Raw genomic sequence first — 22,580 nt, forward strand, 5'->3', positions numbered from 1 at the left:
TTCCCAGCGGGACTTTCACCTTTGCTCCCTGCACCTTCTGTGACTTTGGCACTTTAGGCCCATGGGCTATCTCATGGGCGCTAATTTAATCACTGAGGGTTACTGTCCAGTTCCAAATTGATTGTGCCGCTTTCTAACTGCAGCAAACTTTCCTGGAAATAGGCAATAGGCCCAAGAGGAAAGCAGCGTTTTCTTGGTAACACAGGTGTTTTGGTGGCGGAGCAGGAACACGTCTTGCTCTGCCCCCCGAATCTATTTAAATCAGCCCTGCAGCACTTTAAATGTTTCCTAGGGCAACATGCTGTGTAAGCTGTGGGAAATTCCTGTTGCTTGGTAACTGGGATCTGGGGGAGCTGTGGGGTCGGGTTCCCCCGAGAGAGCTCTTTCCCCCTCTTTGAAAGCCTCCAGTTTTGAGAGACTGACTTAAGCACTGAAAAGCTTTTCTGTAGCTACTCCATTGGGGGAGTGGGAGTAGAGTCTAGTTACATAGCCCAGGCTGGTTTCAAATTCTGCATTCTCCTGCCTCGGCCTCCTGGGTACTAGAATTATAGGTATACCCCACCTTGCCCGGCCCTGTTTCTATCTCTTGCGGGAATATGGCACACTGGGAGATTACATGATGCTATGGAGAAAACAATACCATGAAGCTCAGCACGGTCCTTATGGCTGTCTCTAGGAACCAAACTGAACATAATCAAATAACCCAAACATTACATTAAAAGAAAGTTCAAAGTACTCTATTTCCTGCTATTGGTCAGAATTTTTGTTTGGGTTGTCATGGTGATTAAGGACCACAGCAGGCTGTGAAATGCGCCGACTTAGTCTTCCTGTAGTTAGCCTGGTAACACATGTGGGAACCTAGAGACACACTGAACTGCCATGACAAAGAAGTCTTAGGACAGCCAGGCTTGCCACCCCCATTCTGCACATCAGCAAACTAACTTATCTGCTCCCACACACATTATGCCTTTCTCTCTTCTGAAAAGTTTCCTTAAGGCATCCACTCAGCAACAGCACTACCAGATATTTTATTGATTTGTGTTGTGGAATAATCCTCTTGAACACTGTAAAGATTTGTCACCTGAATTGGTTTAATAAGACACTGATTGGCCAGTGTCCAGGTAGGAAGTATAGGTAGGGTGACCAAACTAAGGATGATGGGAAGGAGAAGAGTCGGGTGAGGAGTCGCCAGCCATATGCAGAGGGAGCAGGAGATGATATGTCATGCTAATAAAGGTACCTCCATGTGGCAGAGCATCAATAAGGAATATGGGTTAACTTAAAATGTAAGAGGTAGTTAGTAATAAGCCTGAGCTATTGGCTGAAAACTTCATACAAGCCTTTGTGTTTACTTGGGACTGGGCAGTCAGGACAGGAAGCGTCCATTTACAGATTTGTTATTACTATCATTATTATTATTATTATCATTGTTATGGCTGTAAACTGAACCCAGGACCTTGTCCATTTAGCTTGCATGTTCTCCCAGCTGACCTATACCCAGCTCCTCACCCACCCTTTTCATTACTTTTTTTTTCTATACAGCCCTCGCTGATATGGAATTGCTATGAAGACCAGGCTTGTCTCAAAGTCATAGACAGCCACCCACTTCTGCCTTCTGAGTGCTGGGGTTGCTGGTGTGGGCTGCCACACTCAGCCTCACTATTTTTAATATAGCAGTGAAAATCAAGGGACAGTTGTGTACAGCATTCTATTTTACTCACACCACACACAAGCCCACATCAGAGGCAAGAAGAGCCAAAGCTAAATTTTGTTCCACTGACTGATGGACATAAATGTTCTCATCTACCTTCTGAGTGCTTCCCACCCTTTTGAACAGGGAGATCTGAGCTACTTCAACACACATTTCCTAAATTTTAAATCTTAGCTTCAAGTGCTGTACTACAGCACCACCTGTTGCCCAGAGCAGATCCAGTCCAGGAGTCCTGTTAGGACTGTTCTTCAGTGGCAACTCAGCTGTTCCCTGCATGGCTGGAACTAATTTTGTGTGTTGGCCGCTTTGGTATGATTGTGGAAAGTATGGAAAACTGCTCAGAAGGCAGGAGAGAGTCAAGTCAAACAGCAAGTTCTGATCGACCAGAAGACCTGATGGAGTGGAGAAGTTCCCCATAGACCAATCTTGGGCCTTGGAGATTGGAAAACATGGCTACCACTGGGTATTTGAGCAGAACTCGGTTAAAATTGTACACTGCTAAGTTTAGGTAGCTCATGAATATGGTCCAATATAAAACATTTTTTGTGATCCTTTAGCATGAACTAATGGTGCATAAGATCATTTAGTGGAAAGACAACTTCCTGGACTTAGTGGTCACATAGATCATTCTTGGCCCTGTGTTCTCAAGGTTAACCTCTTGTAGACGTCACTCAGACCAGTTCCCTGTATTTGCTGGTGTCTACGTTAGTAAATGGAAAGCCAGAGCTGTATTCCTAACAAGTGTAGAAGGCACAGAGCAGTGATGTCCAGCATATCAAAGAGAGCTCTCCCTTCTCCCTCTGGGGATTCAAGGTGGTGAAATAGAAACATGGAATAATGTTGGCCTTAGTGGTAGTGTTTCCTGATTTGGAGGCATTGATTAGCCATAAACCTGACAGTTGCTGCTTTTTGTTTTGTTGCATGGCATTAGCCTTGGTATAGCCTCCATGGTGCTGTGTATCTTCCTGTAAGGAAAGAGACAGCATCAAGATAGTCAGTGATGGGGAAAGAAAAAAGGTTTTGCAGATCTGTCTTGATCCATGAGTTAGGCTGTCCCTACCTCAGATATTCTCTGCTTCTCAGGAAAAGCATTCCTATTCAGGTTTGCTCTAAGGTCCACAGCAGGTGTATAGTTCCAAGAGTCTTGAGAGCTGTCAGTCTAGGACTCAGGCACTGATGTTTTAGTGCATAAATGCTGGTGTGGTCTCTGGTGTGTAAATACTAGTGTGGTCTCTTCCAGCAGTCAGAGGGAGCCACTTATGAAGTTATTTCTTAAAAGACTGTTGTTAAGGATCCAGGTCATGAAAGTTCACAGACTTCTTTTCCCTGGTGAATATACTTTGGCCTTACCTACTGAGTCATGTCACACTTCATGTGAATGGAGTGGAGATACCTGGGTGTTAATCACAAGGGGCTCAGTGTAGGGGGTCATTCTTCACCCCCACATTTCTCCAGAGTTCCCTTGAGTACAAGCAGCAGGAAATATTAGTTAGAAGGATAGAGGGAAGAGAAAAAGAGAGAAAATACAGGATAGCCTCAAGAGGGCCTAGATCCTACCATCTGGCCCTGACTGTCTCTGCCTGAGGGTTTTTAAAGGAATGCCAAGGGGTGGTGCAAAAGACCTCCCCCCAGCACATCCAAGTGCAGACCATCTCAGACACCTGGTACCTGGGCTCATGGTCCAATCATCCTCTTTATGCAGACCTGCTGGATAAACCCTAAATGGGCTCCAACAGGCCCCCCTTCTTAATATATATAAAAAAAAAACCCTCCACATTAAGAGCTCACAGCAATCTCCATAGCTGTAAAATCTCCAAGTATAGGAGTAGAAGATGATAAAGATGGCATTTCTCTTTTGGAATGGGTCTAGGGTGACTATAGCAGTCTTAGCTGCATCGAGCCCTTTCTAAATTAAAAAAAAAAATCTCGATGCCACTACATCAAACTTAAAGACTCCCTCAGCTTCATCATTAACATTAACAGGTAAACATAATTCTAACATAAATATTGCTATACATAGTTATAATTCTCTCAATCTTACATCTTAAAGCAATCTCTTAATAGAACTGTGGGGCGTTTACCCAACCACCCCCACAGTTCCCCAGAGTTTTCTTGAGTGCAAGCAGCAGGAAATATTAGATAGAAGGATTTATTGTGGAGAATTTTGCAGAGATAAACAGATAGAAAATAAAGGATAGCCTCGAGAGGGCCTGGAACCTATTCCAACGGGCCCTGACTGTCTCTGCCCCAGGGTTTTTATAGAGACGCCAAGGGGTGGAGCAAAAGACCTCCTCCCCCAGCACAGCCAAGTGCAGACCATCTCAGACACCTGCACTCAGGCCCGTGGTCCTAATCATCCTCTATGCGGACCTGCTGGGTAAAGCCATGAGGAACCCAAGAATGGGCTCCCACGTAGAACCACTTGAATTTCTTGCTAACAAAACATAGGATAAACTTCTGATGTATTCACATCAAACTTAAATACTTCCTTAACCTCACCAAACCATGGTGCATCAATATAATAGGTTAACATAATAATTCTAGCATTAACAGTACTATACACAATTATAATTCCTACAAACCTACATTGAACCTTAATTCACTCATAACTCTCCCTTTTCTTTATAATTTTTTAAACTAAATCTCGAACCTAGTTAGAAAACACCTAAACTTTTCTATTTAAACAGTTCCATCTTTAAGCAGTTCCATTTTTACATAAACAGTTCCATAAATCACTGGCATTGATAGAGTCTATACATGAGTAAATTCAAACCGTCCCATTGTAATGAAATCATTACTCTCCATTTCATTTCTTAAGTTCAAAAGTTCAAAAAGAGTTCTGGTACCATTCCTAAAAGTTCCTCTGAGTGCTCAAAATCAGGGCCTGGCTTGTCAGCTGCCCTTAAGTCTGTGTGTAACAAACAGCTCCAAATATGAGAAGTCCCATAATCAAAAGCTTTTTCAGTTCAAACAAGCCTCTCTGAAACTTTTGCTCTCAGCTACCACTGTGCTTTGCAGTCTGTAGCTTTCCATAACCAGGTTGTTCCCAGACCAGGCTATAGAGCTTCACTTCACAGCCACACTCCAGCTGATAGAGCTGAGCCATGGCTTTCCCATAGCAACCCTGGCTCTGTGTAGAAACCCAGCCACTATGAACTGTAGCTTTTTGGGGTTGCATTACCTGCTTTGTCATGGTTCCAGCCACATCTTGCTGCGGGGAGCTTGGGCTACAGTCAGTCTCAGCAGTTCCTGCAGAGCCCTGGTCTGGCTGTTCAGCCTGGAGCACAGTTCTCACCTCCACAGCTACCTGTGCTACCATGTGTCTCAGGTGCTCATCCATCAGTGACACCACTCTACTCAGCCTCCAGAAGCAGTCTGGTCTCCACAGCATCCGCTGCTCACTGTTGCTCACTGTTCACCTTTCCCACGGTACAATATCTCTGCTGGGCTTTCCAAATTGCTGCCTGTCATTCCCCTTTCTCATGGAATGGTGTCTCCATTCTGCTCCTCACTGCAGCTTTTTCCCACAGAAAGCTTGGAGATCCTCACTGCTAGTGCTGGCTCTGCTTTTGCTGGCTCTTGGCATCTGCTGCTTGGGGAACTATGAACACTCCATGGGTCTCAGCCATGGACACCTGGCTGCTTCTTTCTGAAGCTGGCAGTCTCTGAAGCTGTTTTTTGCTATTGGTGGCTTTTGGAACTGTGAAGGTTGCAGTCTGCTATGGACACTGGTTTCTGCATCCCAGGTTGGGATAACCTATTCTAAATTGCTTTTTTATTAAACCTCCACCATATAATCCCTCTATTAAACCTTCACCATGTCCCTAGACCTAAAGCCTATATCCTACCTTAATATATTATATACACTTCTTATTGAAACTTGCATTTACTACTAGCATGGCCATTTTCTACATGTACTTACATTAAGCATTTAGACTCACATTCAACATTTATACTTTTTCACAAACTCACATTCAACATATACTTATTTATACATCTTACAAGCTTATATTCTTAAGGAAACTCTATAGACTACCTTAGCAAATATACTTCTTATATTCATACAAGCTTACATTCTTTTTTTTTTTTTTGGTTTTTCGAGACAGGGTTTCTCTGTGTAGCTTTGCGCCTTTCCTGGAACTCGCTTTGTAGACCAGGCTGGCCTCAAACTCACAAAGATCTGCCTGGCTCTGCCTCCTGAGTGCTGGGATTAAAGGCGTGCGCCACCACCGCCCGGCTAAGCTTACATTCTTAAAGAAATTCTATAGGACTACTTTAGCAAATAGACTTCTTCTATTAAAGAAACTCTATAGATCTATTTTACAAACTTACATTCATAAGAACTATTAAGTATACTCTCCATAGGGCTACCATTAGCAAATATCAAACTTCACAAACACCTAAAAGATTTCTTAACATCTAGAACAGATTTAAAAAAGATTTCTTAACATTTAGAAGAGATGTTACATTATCTTCCAATGAGACAGAGTAATTTTCTTTGAACTTCATTTCAAACCCAAAAAGAGAATGAGAAGAAAAACTTTGTAAGGAATATTCTGTTTCTGAATTTCTCAGCTAACCACTCCACAACAGTCAATTTCCCATCAGGAGAAGATAACTGTCTAAGTTGGAGTTGGGGGGTTCCAGATCTCCATCATTCAGCAGGTTCCTCTGCTAAACTATTTGTCTTGAAAGCTTAATGTATTTCTAAGTGACTTCATTGCTCTTATATGTAGCTCTTTGTCCCAGCTATTAGGCAATATAAAGCATTTTCTCAAAGGAGCCAAAAATGGCACAGCTCTGAGCTCTGTATCCTTTCAGGTTTTTTTTGGGGGGGGGGGCAGGGTCTGACATCCAACAAACTCTCAGCAAATTTTCTTCCTTCTTAATTTTTTAAAAGCTGTATTTTAAATTTACCATGAATGTCATTTGGAACTGAAAAAAAAACCCAGTTTTTCTGGGAAATACTGCCATCTTTAGTGGAAAAACTACCTTTCCCAGAATGCATCTTGGGTCCCAGCAAACTTCCATTTCTGCCTACACAGTTTGTCATATTTCTGCTTTCAGTATGGGAGGTTTGAAACAAACCTTTTGCTTTTATCAAGGGAGGTTTTTGTTTTCCCTAAGCTCACATTAGGACAGGTGTATTTCCCTAATGAGAAATTTCACCTGATCCAGGCCCCCAGCAGGTTGCAACCATCTGTCTGCACACACTCAGACAGAGCTTATCACCAGAGTCAAAACCCTTCAGGGCTTCACTCCCTCTCCTCACTGGGAGTCGGTAGGGTAAACTGAAAGCACTTGAAACAAAGCTTTTTTTCAGAAAGGTCTTTTCCTTGATAGAAAACAGAGCTTTTCTCAGAGAGATTTCTTTTTGCAGCCATGGATGGTGCACAGTCTCACCTACCAACTTGGGGCTTGCAGTCAGGCAGGTGACTGTTGCCCTTCCTGCCAGCTTTGACTTTGCTTATATGGGCAAATAGATCCTTCCTTTTTATGCTTGCAGTCTTCCCCTGGGTCCTGCACCTTTTTGCCTCAGCTCCATGCTCGAGGAAGTTGTTGACAACTGCAGGAACCCTGGTATCCCTGGGATACACCCAAACTCGGAGGTTCTGGCTAATCACTTCTCAGTTGTTAGTTAGAAGCAAAGATACAACACTAACAGAGCGGGTTTGCATTGTTTCAGGGGGTCTTTGCACTAGGGCAAATATAAGCAACCTTTTCATTCTGATAGATGCCCATCCAGAAACAAAGTCTCTGATGCCACAGCTCAGCTGGAGCTGAAAGGCTCAGCTTTACTGCCTCCTCCCAGCCAGCAGTTTCCTGCCCCACTCAGCTCTCTGTGGCTCTTAGCCCACACTCTCCCAAGCATTTGTGGTTAAGTTCTAGCTAACCTCAGGGGATTCTGATTGCTGCTTCTCCTGACCTGAAAGAAAGACAGCTTAGCAGAGAGATTTTGCCCTGTTTCAAGAGGTCTTTGTTTTTTCTTAGAGCAAATCACAGGTGATTTCTCATACTAACATCTCCAGGTGATTTTTATTTTTGCACTTACAGAAAGAGAATCTGAAAAAGAAAGTTCTGAAAGCTTTTTAATTTTTTAGAGAGAGATTTTACCAAGTTTGTTCCAAAGAAAGCTTTTAGTTTGAGAGAGACCACCAAGTTTTCCCAAACTTCTAAACTTTGACATATTTTGCCCGTACTTTTGTCTCAGAGAGAATTACATTCTCCTGCTGCATGGGACCAAAAGCTTCCCACAGGAATCTTTTTCCCACCTGTTTTTTCTTCTCCTCTGATTTATCCCAGTTTGTGTTCCTAGCCCCAAAGTTAGAAAATTAAAGACTTAGTTTCTCTGTCTTATAGCTTATCTTATTCTGTTTTTTCTTTCTATATTCCTAACCCAATATTTCTAATCTTATTCTAAGTTTTTTCTTTCTATATTCCTAACCCAATATTTCTATGTACTGCCTTACCCTAAATTTCTTCCTGCACTGTATTACTACACTACCTTATTTTTCATAGATAGAAATTAAAAAAGAGAGAAATCTTGATAGAGAAGAGTCTGCGCTGCAGCCTTATATTCAGACATCCTTTCAGTCCATTTTGTCTTTTTCTCCCAAGGATAAAACCTCCTGCCTCATTCAACTTTTTTCACTACAAAACTGGACCAGTCCAACTGCTTAACTGGCAGGGCATAAATTTCTAATTTTTCCAAGTACTCTGGAGATTTTATATATATATATATATATATATATATATATATATATATGCCTTAGTCCCTGTTCGCTGGCACCATCTGTGGAGGGCAATCCCTCACCCCCACATTTCCTCAGTACTCTTGAGTAAAAGAAAAAGGAAATATTAGTTAGAAGGACAGAGTGGAGAGAAAATGATAGAAAATACAGGATAGGCTCGAGAGGACCTGGATCCTAACCCATCTGACCCTGACTGGCTCTACCCTAGAATTTTTAAAGGAATGCCAAGTGGTGGAGGAAAAAACCTCCCCTCAGCAAGGCCAAGTACAGACATCTCAGACACCTGGTACCTGGACCTGTGGTCCAATCATGCTCTTTATGCAGACCTGCTGGGTAAAGCCTAAATGGGCTCCAACAGTGCAGTCTTGCAGTGGCTATGTCACAAGGGCTAATAAGTCTGGGAGTGAACCCAATTGCCACTAATTGTTAATGCCATTAAGGGCAATCTGGCCAATCCAGGCTTGATGCTACTATGTTTGCGACACTTGTGCAGTAGGACAAGTATCGCTGCTGCTGGGGATCTTTGCAGGAATGCCCCACGAGGAAAGCTCATTTTTAGTAACTGTAGCTATGGATAGCCTTAACCATTCTGAATAGGAAAGCTTCCATCACCTAGGAGATAGGCACTGAAGATAGATAGTGAGTGAATCCACCCAAAAGTATTCAAATCACCCAGGAGTGGCTACAGTATTACGGAAGGTTTTTATTCTCTTACCAGTATTATGGGTCTGACAAACCAAACATGAGCCCTTGTGCAATTTTCATAGAGCGGCCACCCATTGGTGTTTCATCGTCATGTGGGTCATGTCAGCTCTTCCATGAGGAGTCTTGGAGGGCAGAGCTTTGCTGTTGGAAGCTATGAGGACCCAGGAGCTCCAGACAGTCATCCAAGCTGTCCCTGAGCCAGAACTGCCAGGCTGGACCTCCTGCCTCAGCCTCTTGATTATTTAAGACTATATATGTGGGCCATTGTTCCAGGCTCTTGTATGCACTTAAAGATAACAGCAGAATTATGACTGTTATATTAAGATTGTCACATTTCTATGAATCTCAAATAATTTCTGAAATATTAACACATTGACACAAATGCAACTCAAAGATTTTTTTTAATTCTTTATTTGACCATGAGTCCCTTGTCATTTATCAAATACACCCAATTAATTTGCTATTTCTCTATTTGTAGGAATATAGGTCATGTTTTTAAGACAATCCAAGAGACTTTTTGAAAGACTCCAAATTAATTCAAGGTAAATAAAAACATAATTTAATTTAAAGAAGGTCATAAAATGTAAAAAATGTAATATTTGATCAAGATAGAATTGCAGATCATAGTGAAAAATAGTCTTTTATTTAACCAAAGTGGTATTGAATGCTTCTAACTAGATTTTAAAAGTCTCATAAATGTGGAATGATCTTAGGTCTATTAGAGAGAACTCAGTTTCCTTAAGTGGTTTTAAAAACATCATGAATACAGAATGAAACATAGGAAATGATGTTGGACATTTCCTGTGACTCTGTTTCTTGGGCCAACCACCTCAAATGTAAAGTAACAAAAAGATTCTTCACACTCCCCATTGAGCACCATCCAATACTCCAGGAAAACAAGAAGACCAAATTTTAGTTTTACAATGGGCTTTAGTATTAATGCTCAGTTTCTAGGAAAACTTTCAAGTAATTCTCATCCACTCTCAGCCAGCTTGTCCACACAGAAAGTTCTTTTCCCAAGTTCTTCTTAGACATACTTCATGCAGTATTATCCATTATTTTGGCCATATTGTTCTTAGTTTAGAGCAATAGTCCAACTTTAAGACAAAAGGGAATTCATTTTTCTTTTGATAATGCACCTTCATACTTTACAGTGTTCCTTCCTGTCTTGGTGACTCTTCTAGTGCCATGACCATGACCAAGAAAACTTATAAAAGAGTGTATGTGGGGATCACAGTTTCGAAGGGCTAGAGTCTCTGACCATCATGGAAGGGAGCATGGCAGCAGACAGGCAAGCATGGTGCTGGAGCAGTAGCTAAGAACTTACATATTGAAGCAACAACCACAAAACAGAGAGAGAGAGAGAGAGAGAGAGAGAGAGAGAGAGAGAGAGCAAGAATGGCTTGGGCTTTTAAAACCCCTAAGCCCACTCCCAGTGACACACCTCCTCCATTAAGAGCACATCTCCTAATCCAATCCTTCCCAAACAGTTCCACTAATGGAAGACCAAGTTGTTGTGGAATATTACTTTAACTAGGCAAAGATGTGTTACGTTTGTTTATGCTGTGTTTGTTTAGCCATGTAAAGATGTGTTACATTTGTTTATGTTGCATTTGTTTAATTATGTAAAGATGTGTTTTACCTTGCCTGCCTAAGGCACCTGATTAGTCTAACAAAATGCTGAATGGCCAATAGCTAGGCAGTAGAGGGATCAGTGGGGCTGGTGGGCAGGGAGAATAAGTAGAAGCAGATATCTAGGCTCTAGAGGAATGACAGAAAGAGAGAGGAGAGAACAAGGGAGAAAGAGAGGGAGACATCCAAAGCCAGGCAGGTGCCAGTCAGCCAGACATACAGTAGGACATACAGAATGAAAGAAAAGCAAAAATTCCCAAGGCAAAACATAGATAAAAAGAAACAGGTTAATTTAAGTTAAAGAAAAAAAATAGCCAGAAAAAGGCATAAGCTAAGGCCAAGCATTCATAACTAACAAGAGGTCTCCATGTCATGATCTGAGAGATGGTTGGTTGCCCAAAGAAAGACTGTTATGTTGTAGAATATTTTTTTAAGGTATGTTACTTTTGTTTATGTTGCATTTGTTTAGCTCTGTGAAGCTTTGTTACTTTGCCTGTCTAAAACACCTGATGGTCTAATAAAGAACTGAACAGCCAACAACAAGGCAAGAGAAAGGACAGGCAGAGATGTCAGGCATGGAGAATATATAGAAGGAGAAATCTGTGAAGAAAGAAGTAGCCAGAGAAGGAGGAGGACTCTAGGGACCAGCCACCTAGCTACACAACCAGCCACAGAGTAAGAGTAAGATTTACAGAAGTAAGAGGACAGGAAAAGCCCAGAGGCAAAAGACAGATGAGTTAAGTTAAGGAAAGCTGGCTAGCAACAAGCCAACCTAAGGCCAGACATTTATAAATAAGAATAAGCCTCCATATGTAATTTATTTGGGAGCTGGGTGGTGGGCCCCCCAAAAGAGCAAAACCAAACAACAACACTGTTACATTTGGCATTCCAACATGGGGCCCAAATTTCCACATAGGATCTAAAAAAGAAAAAAGAAAACAAAAAACAAATACGGCTCCTTTAAGAGACTCTTCCATATATCAAGCACTTGAGTAGCTAGCTGGCACATTAAGTAGAAACAAAAAGCTAAATAAAAACATCTGCAACAGTGCAGGCACCAGCTTCCTAGATCTGGGGCAGTTGAATGCACCTCCTAGGTAGACACAGCTCTAGGCCAGGCTTATGGGGCTGTAAAGCTTGGCTTTCACCAACCTGAGCGGGAGGAAGCCAGACACCAGCAAAAAGCCACTTAGCAGTTCAAGGTTTGGCTCATTTGGTCAGAAAAGGCTAGAGACACAGAGTAAAGACAAGACCAGATTGGGGGAAAAAACTCTAAACAGGTTACAAAGTGTTTAAAAATGTGCATAGACTAAGAAAGAAAGGAAAATGGGTATAGACAGTCAAAGGAAAAAATAGTTTGAAAATAATAAAGTCTTTAAAGAGACAGTAAAGTAAAATAAAGGGAAAAGGCCACATAAAGATGAGGAAATACACAGGGAATCTGGATCCTGTGCGGTGTTGCATTGGCTTTGAATTTTTGAAAGCTGATGTACAAATGACAGATGCTGAGAGACATTGGATTATAAAAGGGGCTGCTGAATTAAACCATCCTAGATACTTTTTTTTTTATTATGTATACAGTGTTCTGTCTGCATGTATGCCTGCAAGCCAGAAGAGGGAGCCAGATCTCATTACAGATGACTGTGAGCCACCACGTGGATGCTGGGAATTGAACTCATGACCTCTGGAAGGGCAGCTAAAGCTCTTAACCGCTAAGCCATCTCTCCAGCCCCCCATCCTAGATACTTTAAGGATCTCTTAACTTTAAAATGGAAGTCAGAAAATTTATTGCCTTGGGGAAGAGGTTATGCTTTTGCTTACACAGGAAACAAAAGGTTGTGGATTCCTTCAGGGTTGATAGAGATCACATTTGATCAAGGGAGATCTCCTTAAATCTTGACTACAGACATAAAGATATAAACCAAGAAAACTCCAAGACAGCTGACATATATATTGATTCCTCTGCATGGGAATAGTTCTGAGACTGAGCAAAATGTTAAAACTAGTTTTTCCAGGACTTGACCATTTTCTCAATTTTCTCAGGGTCCCCTAAAGATGCCATTTCCCTCAGACAACAGGAAGTAATCTAGACAACCTAACGCCCATATTCCCAAGAGGTTGGGTGGGTGATTTTTGTTTACTCAGTGGGTTATGGATGTTTGTAATCATTTAGGGGGGGATATAGGGATATAGGATAAAAAGACAACTATTAACCTCAAATATTTTACACTGGTGTGGATTTATCATGGTATCTCTTTCGCTGCTCTCCCACTCTGTCCCTGTTCCAGCTTGAACATCCTGTTCCCTTATGTTCTCATTCCCCATCCCCTACCCTCCCTTCCCGCCCTCAACCCCAGTTTTCTCATGTAGATCTCATTTATTTCTCCTTTGCAGGGTGATCTATACATCCCTCTTAGGATCCTCCTTGTTAGCTAGCTTCTCTGGAGCTGTGGATTGTAGTCTGGTTATCCTTTGCTTTACATCTAGTATCCACTTGTGAGTGAGTATATACCATGTTTGTCCTTCTGAGTCTCGGTTACCTCACTCAGGATAATATTTTCTAGTTCCATCCATTTGCCTGCAAATTTCATCATGTCATTGTTTTTCACTGTTGAGTAGTACTCCATTGTGTATATGTACCACATTTTTTAAAATTCGTTCTTCAGTTGACGGGCATCTAGGTTGTTTCCACATTCTGGCTATTACAAATAATGCTGCTATGAACATAGTTGAGCAAGTGTCCTTGTGGTATGATTGAGCATTCCTTGGGTATATGCCCAAGAGTGATATAGCTGGGTCTTGAGGAAGATTGATTTCCATTTTTCTGAGAAACTGCCACACAGATTTCCAAAGTGGCTGTACAAGTTTGCACCCCTATCAACAGTGGAGGTGTGTTCCCCTTGCTCTGCATCCTTTCTAACATAAGCTGTCTTCAGTGTTTTGATCTTAGCCATTCTGACAAGTGTAAGGTGGTATCTCAGAGTCATTTTGATTTGCATTTTCCTGGTGACTAAGGATGTTGAGCAATTCCTTAAATGTCTTTCAGTAATTTGAGAGTCTTCTTTTGAGAGTTCTCTGTTTAGTTCTGTAGCCCACTTTTCAATTTGATTGTTCGGTATTTTTATGTCTAGCTTCTTGGATTCTTTATATACTTTGGAGATCAGTCCTCTGTCAGATGTGGGGTTGGTGAAGATCTTTTCCCATTCTATAGGCTGTCATAGTGTCTTATTGACCATGTCCTTTGTTCTACAAAAGCTTCTCAGTTTCAGAAGGTCCCATTCATTAATTGTTGCTCTCAGTGTGTGTGCTTGCTACTGGTGTTATATTTGCAAAGTGGTCTTTTGCACCAATGCATTCAAAACTACTTCCTACTCTCTCTTCTATCAATTTCACTGTAACTGGATTTATGTTAAGGTCTTTGATCCACTTGGACTTGAGTTTTGTGCATGGTGACAGATATGGATCTATTTGCAATCTTCTACATGCTAACATCTAGTTATGCCAGCACCATTTGTTGAAGAGGCTTTCTCTTTTCCATTTTACAGTTTTGGTTTCTTTGTCAAAAATCAGGTGTTCACAGGTGTGCAGATTAATGTCAGGGTCTTCAATTTGATTCCATTTGTCTACTTGTCAATTTTTATGCCAGTACCAAGCTGTTTTTATTCCTATAGCTCTATAGTAGAGCTTGAGGTCAGAAATGGTGATGCCTCCAGAGGTTGCTTTATTGTACAGGATACTTTTAGCTATCCTGGGTTTTTTGTTTTTCCATATGAAGTTGAGTATTGTTCTTTCGAAGTCTATGAAGAATTGTGTTGGGATTTTGATGGGGATTGCACTGAATCTGTAGATTGCTTTTGGCAAGATTGCCATCTTTACTATGTTAATCCTACCTATCCATAAGCATGGGAGATCTTTCCATTTTCTGATATCTTCTTCAATTTCTTTTTTCAGAGAATTAAAGTTCTTGTCATACAGGTTTTTCACTTGCTTAGTGAGAGTTACACCAAGGTATTTTTTATTATTTGTGGCTATTGTAAAGGGTGATGTATCTCTGATTTCTTTCTCAGCCCTTTTATCATTTGTATATAGGAGGGCTACTGATTTTTTTTTAGTTGATCTCATATCCTGCCACATTATTGAAGGTGTTTATCAGCTGCAGGAGTTTCCTAGTAGAATTTTTGGAGTCACTTATGTATACTATCATATCATCTGCAAATAATGAAAGTTTGACTTCTTCCTTTCCAATTTGTTTTCCCTTGATCTCCTTTTGTTGTCTTATTGCTCTGGCTAGAACTTCAAGTACTATATTGAATAGATATGGGGAGAGTGGACAGCCTTGTCTTGTTCCTAATTTTAGTGGAATTGCTTTGAGTTTCTCTCCATTTAATTTGATGTTGGCTATCAGCTTGCTGTAAATTGCCTTTATTGTGTTTGGGTATGTTCCTTGTATTCCTGATCTCTACAGGACCTTTATCATGAAAGGGTGTTGGATTTTGTCAAAGACTTTTTCAGCATCTAATGAGATGATCATGTGTTTTTTTTTTCCTTTCAGTTTGTTTATATGGTGTATTACATTGACAGATTTTCATATGCTGAACTATCCTTGCATCTCTGGGATGAAGCCTACTTGGTCATGGTGGATAATTTTTTTGATGTGTTCTTGGATTCGGTTTGCCAATATTTTATTGAGTATTTTTGCATCAATGTTCATGAAGGAGATTGGTCTGTAATTCTTTTTCTTTGTTGTGTCTTTGTGTGGTTTGGGTATCAGAGTAACTATATTCTCATAAAATGAGTTTGGTAACGTTCCTTCTGTTTCCATTGTATGGAACAATTTGAAGAGTATTGGTATTAGCTCTTCTTTGAAAATCTGGTAGAATTCTGCACTGAAACCATCTGGTCCTGAGCCTTTTTTGGTTGGGAGACTTTTAATAACTGTTTCCATTTCTTTAGGAGTTACAGGTCTATTTAAATTGTTTTTCTGGTCTTGATTTAACTTTGGTATGTGGTACCTATCCAGAAAATTGTCCATTTCTTTTAGATTTTCCAATTTTGTGGAGTATGGTATTTTGAAGTGTGACCTTATGATTCTCTGGATTTCCTCATTGTCAGTTGTTATGTCTCCCTTTTCATTTCTGATTTTGTTAATTTGGATGCTGTCTATCTGACTTTTGGTTAGTCTGGATAAGGGCTTGTATATTTTGTTGATTTTCTCAAAGAACCAATTCTTTGTTTCATTTATTCATTGTATTGTTCTCTTTGTTTCTACTTTATTGATTTCAGCCCTCAATTTGATTATTTCCTGGCATCTATTCCTCCTGGGTGACTTTGCTTCTTTTTCTTCTAGAGCTTTCAGGTATGATGTTAAGTCACTAGTGTGAGATTTCTCCATCTTCCTTATGTGAGCATTTGGTGCTATAAATTTTCCTCTTAGCACTGCTTTCATAGTGTCCCATAAGTCTGGGTATGTTGTACATTCATTTTTATTGAATTCTAGGAAATCTTTCATTTCTTTCTATTTCTTCCTTGACCCATTGGTGATTCAATTGGGCATTATTCAGTTTCCATGAGATGGTAGGCTTTCTGTAATTTTTGTTGTTGTTGAAATCTAACTCTAAGCCATAGTGTTCTGATAAAATACAGGAGGTTATTCCAATTTTTTTGTATCTGTTGAGATTTGCTTTGTGACTGAGCATGTGGTCGATATTAAAGAAAGTTCCATGGAGTGTTGAGAAGAAGGTATATTGTTTTGTGTTAGGGTGGAATTTTCTGTAGATATCTATCAAGTCCTTTTGAGTCATAATATCTGTTAGTTCCCTTATTTCTCTGTTAAGTTTCAGTCTGGGAGATATGTCCATTGTTGAGAGTGGGGTGTTGAAGTCTCACACTATTAATGTATGGGATTTGATGTGTGATTTAAGCTTTAGTAATGTTTCTTTTATAAATGTGGGTGCCCTTGTATTTGGTGCATAAATGTTCAGAATTGAGACCATCTTGGTTGATCTTTCCTGTAATGAATATGTAATGTCCATCCTGATGTCTTTTAATTGACTTTAGTTTGAAGTCTATTTTGTTAGATATTAGGATAGCTACACCAGCTTGCTTCTTAAGTACATTTGATTGGAAAGTCTTTTTCCCAGCCTTTTACTCTGAGGTAGTGTCTGCTTTGAAGTGTGTTTCTTGTATGCAGCAGAAGGATGGATCCTGATTTCATATCCATTCTGTTAGCCTGTGTCTTTTTATAGGCAATTTGAGTCCAGTGATATTAAGGGATATTAATGACCAGTGGTTGTTAATTCCTGTTATCTTTTGGTGGTAGTGTTGTATGTTTCCCTTTTGGGGGATTTACTGCTGTGGAGTTATCTATTGCCTGTGTTTTGTGGGTGCATCTGACTTCCTTGGGTTGGAGTTTTCCTCCTCGTGCTTTCTGTAGGGCTGTATTTGTAGATAGGTATTGTAGGGAAAGGGAGCTGGCTAAAGAAACTCAGTGAGATCAAGGCCATCTCTGCCCCTGGCCAGCTAACCTGTGGAACCAACCAATCACAGAGAAGGAAAGTAGCACCCTGGCCCTGGAGACCAGAACCAGGGAAAGAAACACAGCCTGGGTTTGGGACCTGAGCCAGAGAAAGGAACACTTTATCCCCAAACCGAAAACCAAGGAAACATGCCCTGACTCTGAAACCAGTACCAAAGAAACACTCTTGGTCCCTAGAATCAGCATCAGTGAAAGAAATATGCCCTGGCCTTAGAATTAGTGTCAAAAAGCCAAGAAAGGCCAGTGTAAGAAACACAGTTTGGCTCTGAAATTGGGGCCATCTCTGTCCCTAATCCACAAAACTGACCAATCCCTGGACAGAAAAAAAACTAACTGATCCATGGTGGACTCCACCCCCAAGACATCCTATATAAACCTCCCTGCCTGGTCAGGCGTGGGCTGTTCTTTCCACCCTGGTAGTGGCAGCTACTCTCCTGGACTCCTCCTTCCTAAATAATTTTTTTTCTCAAAAGAGTTTTGGGTATGAAGATCTTCATTCACTTGCACAGAGAAGAACCTTGCTGAGACGTCCCGTAGTGGACAGAGCAAGGGGGAGCTGAACAGAGGATCCTTGCTGAGATGTCCCTTAGTGGACTGAGCAAGGGGGAACTGAAAAAGTAACACTTTTCTCCAGAGCTGGAGGAAATTGCTACATCTCTGCAGCAGTTTTCCCTTTTGCAGAGTGAAGCAAAAGAAGCAACATCTTAGGCCAGAGAAGCTCTGCTAGGAAGCTCCCCTAAGGGGGGCTGAGCAAAGCTCAGCTGTAGCAGCTCTCCAGGAGAGGAGCAGGATTGCTATATCCTGTGGGGAGACCATCCCCCACCACACCAGGTATAGCCTGACTCCCAAACAGTCAGGATACCCTCCCCTGCTGAGCTGTCCTAGCAGCTCCAGGCCTGACTCTCCTGAGCAGTCAGAATACCTTCCCTTCCAGGGTTGAGCTGCCTCATTGCAGCTCCAGTCATCAGAGCTGTCTTAGCAGCTCAAGGTGTCGCCTGACTTCCCAAGTATTCAGGACACCTTTCCCAGAGTTGCAAAACTCAGGTATTGTTTAAATCTGGTTTTGTCTTGGAATGCCTTGTTCACTCCGTCTATGGTGATTGAAAGTTTTGCTGAGTATATTAGTCTAGGCTGGCATCCGTGGTCTCTTAGTGTCTGCATTACATCTGTCCAGGACCTTCTGTCTTTCAGAGTCTCCATTGGGAAATTGGGTATTACTCTGATGTGTCTTCCTTTATAAGTCACTTGGCCTTTTTCCTTTGCTGTTCTTAATATTCTTTATTTCTTCTGTATGTTTAGTGGTTTGATTATTATTTGACAAGGGGACTTTTTTGGTGATCTAGTCTATTTGGTGTTCTATAAGCTTCTTGTATCTTCATAGGTATTTCTTTCTTTAAATTGGGAAAGTTTTCTTCAATGATTTTGTTGAATATATTTTCTGTGCCTCTATTGTATCCTCTACACCAGAGATTCTCTCTTCCATCTCTTGTATTCTGTTAGTTATGCTTGCATCTGTAGTCCCTGTTCATTTAGTCAGAATTTCTGTTTCCAGCATTCCCTTGGTTTGTGTCTTCTTTGTTGTTTCTATTTGAGTTTTCAGATCTTGAATTGTGTCCCTCACATGTTTAATTCCTTTTTCATGATTTTCTTGGCTTTCTTTAAGGGGTTTATTGATTTCCTCCCATTTTTTATTTGTCTTTCCCTCCATTTCTTTAAGGAAAATTTTCATTTCCTCTTTAAAGGCCTCTATCATCTTCATAAAGTTATTTTTAAGGTCATTTTCTTCTGCTTCTTCTACATTGTGATGTTCAGGTCTTGCTGTTGTTAGAACTGCTAGGTTCTAGTGATGTCATATTGCTCTTTATGTTGTTGACTGTACTTTTGTACTGGCATCTACCCATCTCTTCCTCCAGTAGGTGCAAGAGGTGCCTGTGTCTGAGCAAGCTGCTCTTGGTCCAATCTGTGCTTGCTGTGCCTGTGTCTCAGGGGCCACCAGTTTGTGTCTCTATTTCAGTTTTCAATTCTTGAACTGTTTCTTTCACCTGTTTAATTGCTTTTTCTTGGCTTTGAGGGATTTGTTGATTTCTTCCAATTTTTTGTTTATCTTTTCTTTGATTTTTAAGGGAATTTTTCATTTCCTCTTTAAAGGCCTCTATCATCTACTTAAAGTCATTTTCCAGGTCAATTTCTTCTGCTTCTTCTGTGTTGGGATGTTCAGGTCTTGCTGATGTAGAACCACTAGGTTCTGGTGGTGCCATATAGTTCTTTATGCTGCTGACTGTATTTTTGCACTGGCACCTACCCATCTCTTCCTCTACTCAGTGCAAGTGGTGTCTGTCTGAGGGAGCCTCTCTTCATCTGATTGATACTCTTGACCCAAAGGGAGCTCTTGGTTTAGTCAGAGCTCTTGGTTCAATCGGTGCTGATGGACTCTGTGTCTCAGGGAGCAGCTCCTAGTCCAATCAGCACTGGCAGTCTCTGTCTCTGGGAGCAGCTGCACTCTTGGTGTGTGGGTTTGGGAGTGGTGGCCTTGTGAGTCACAGGGTCTGGTGGAGGATGGTGGTAGTCCGACCTGCCTTCAGGATACCTGCCTGCTGGCCTGAAACTGGGACTACAATGGGTGGTGGTGTGGGGGCACAGGTTTGTGCCCCTGGGACCAAAGTCTAGAGGCTGGGGCTTTCAGCTATGAGAACAGACTCACATCCTAGTTCAATCAGCACTGGTGGGTTCTGCCTCAGGGAGCAGCTGCAGTCTTGGAGGGTGGGTGGCTATTTTATTTTAACCAGTTACTTTGAAATAAGCATATAATTCTACTTTGTAATTTTGCAACCATTTGAAACCTGAGTTATAAAATATTACATGAGGCCGGGCGGTGGTGGCGCACGCCTTTAATCCCAGCACTCGGGAGGCAGAGCCAGGCGGATCTCTGTGAGTTCGAGGCCAGCCTGGGCTACCAAGTGAGTCCCAGGAAAGGCGCAAAGCTACACAGAGAAACCCTGTCTCGAAAAACCAAAAAAAAAAAAAAAAATATTACATGATGTATCAGATAACATTAGACCATCAAGGGATGTTCCAGCCAGGGAAGCAGATCAATGCCTTGCTGGCTTTCATCAGAGAAGCTTCCTGCAGGAGGTGGGGGAAAACACAGAGACCCACAGCCAGTGACCACACACACACACAGACAGACAGACAGACAGACTGACTGACTGACCGACCTTAGAACCCTTAGCTCTAGATGATGTCTCCATCAGATCCCTCCCCTCAGAGCTCAGAAACCCAGCTGAAAGGAGGCAGAAAGAGTGTAAAAGCCTGAGGGAATGGAGGAAACCAAGAAAACAAGGCCCTCTAAATCAACATGAGCAAAGCACATATGAACTCAGAGCGACTGAGGCAGCATGCACAGGGCCTGCACACATCTGCACCAGGTCCTTTTCATATATATTATGGCTTCCAGTTTAGTGTAGTTATGGGATTCTTGAGTGTGTGAATGAGTGGGCCTCTGCTTCTTGTGCCTTCTCTTGGGCTCTTTTCCTTCTGTTGGTTTGTTTTGTCAAATTCTGATATGAAGGTTTTTCTCTTAACGTATATTATATTACATTACATTACATTATATTATATTATATTATATTATATTATATTATATTATATTATATTATATTATATTATATCATGTCCCTTAGGAGCCTGTTCTTTCCTAATGAGAGACAAAAAGGGAGTGTATTTAGATGAGAGAGGTGGTAGGGAGGAACTGGGAAGAGGAGAGAGGGGCAAAACTGTAATCAGGATGTATTAAGTGAGAAAAACAAATATTTCAATGAAAGGGGAAAAAAGAACATCAAGGGAGAGCTAGAGAGCAGGAAATGAAGGGAAGTCCATATCATGTGTGGTATTTAGTATGTTCTCAGATACTGACAAATGAAAAAACTATGCCTTTGGAGATTTAGAACTTCTAAGAGAAATTAACAGGAAATAAAGAAAGCAACACAGAGTTTCTCTTAGCTCAGAAAACAGGATGTATGTCTGTGTCTATACTTTCTTAGCCAGATGATGGTCCCATGTGTTGTTGTTTGGTTTTGCTCTTTTGGAGGGCCCGCCATCCAGCTCCCAAATAAATCACACATGGAGGCTTATTCTTAATTATGAATGCCCAGCCTTAGCTTGGCTTGTTTCTTGCCAGCTTTCCTTAACTTAAATTATCCCATCTACCTTTTACCTCTGGGCTTTTCCCATTCTCTAACTTCTGTAAATCTTACTCTTACTCCATGGCTTGCTGTGTAGCTGTCCAGCTGGCCCCTAGAGTCCTCCTCCCTCTCTGGCTACTGATTTCTTCCTCTCCAAGATTTCTTCTTCTATTAATTCTCTCTGCCTGCCAGCCATGCCTATCCTTTCTCCTGCCTTGCTATTGGCCATTCAGCTCTTTATTAGACCATCATCAGGTGTTTTAGACAGGCAAAATATCACAGCTTCACAGAGTTGAACAAATGCAACATAAACAAAAGTAACACACCTTAAAATAATATTCCCCAACATTTCACTTTTTTCTAAACAAAAATGAAAAGTTTTAACTTTAACATAGTAAAACTGTATACAATAAGAACAATTATCAAGTAAAGATTACATTCACAATGTTCTAATTCTAATTCATTTATATCTGGTAAATTTAAAGAAAATACTCCATAATCTATCCTATCTTAGTAAATCCAAAATTTTATACCTAATTTACTTTTCTAAGGAAAACTGCAACTATAACTATCTAGTCTTCAACTCCATCAAAGGCCCCAGAAGGATATATTATTATTTAAGTAAACAAAAAGTGCATTGCAAACAACTTCCAAAAACTGTAGAAATGACAGAGACATCTGACTGCCTGCACAGTCACCTAAAGTTCCTCTTCAATGTTTGGACATCCATCTGCAGCCATATCCCCATAGTATCTGGCAGACTTTTCAGTGAAGCAGGAAATTTGAAAGACTGTCCTGCCTATATCGGCAAAGTTTGTTAGTCACTTTCCTATGTGTCCTGAAGAATGTCTGGCAGATTCTTCTGTGAAGCAGGAACACTGAAGGACCATCCTGCCTTGTTTTGGCAAAGTTCAATGGTCACTTTCCTGTGGGTCCTGCCTGTCCAGTCTGCACAGCACATTGTCAACTGTCAAAGGCAAGAACAGTTTCTTTGCCCAGTGCCTAACCTTGTCGCTATGAAAGCAAACTCCATAAGGAATTTCTTCAATGCCCATCATCTTCTC

This window comes from Peromyscus californicus, unplaced genomic scaffold (assembly GCF_007827085.1).
Source record: "Peromyscus californicus insignis strain IS unplaced genomic scaffold, ASM782708v3 Scaffold_22__1_contigs__length_63687245, whole genome shotgun sequence".
Lineage (NCBI taxonomy): Eukaryota > Metazoa > Chordata > Mammalia > Rodentia > Cricetidae > Peromyscus > Peromyscus californicus.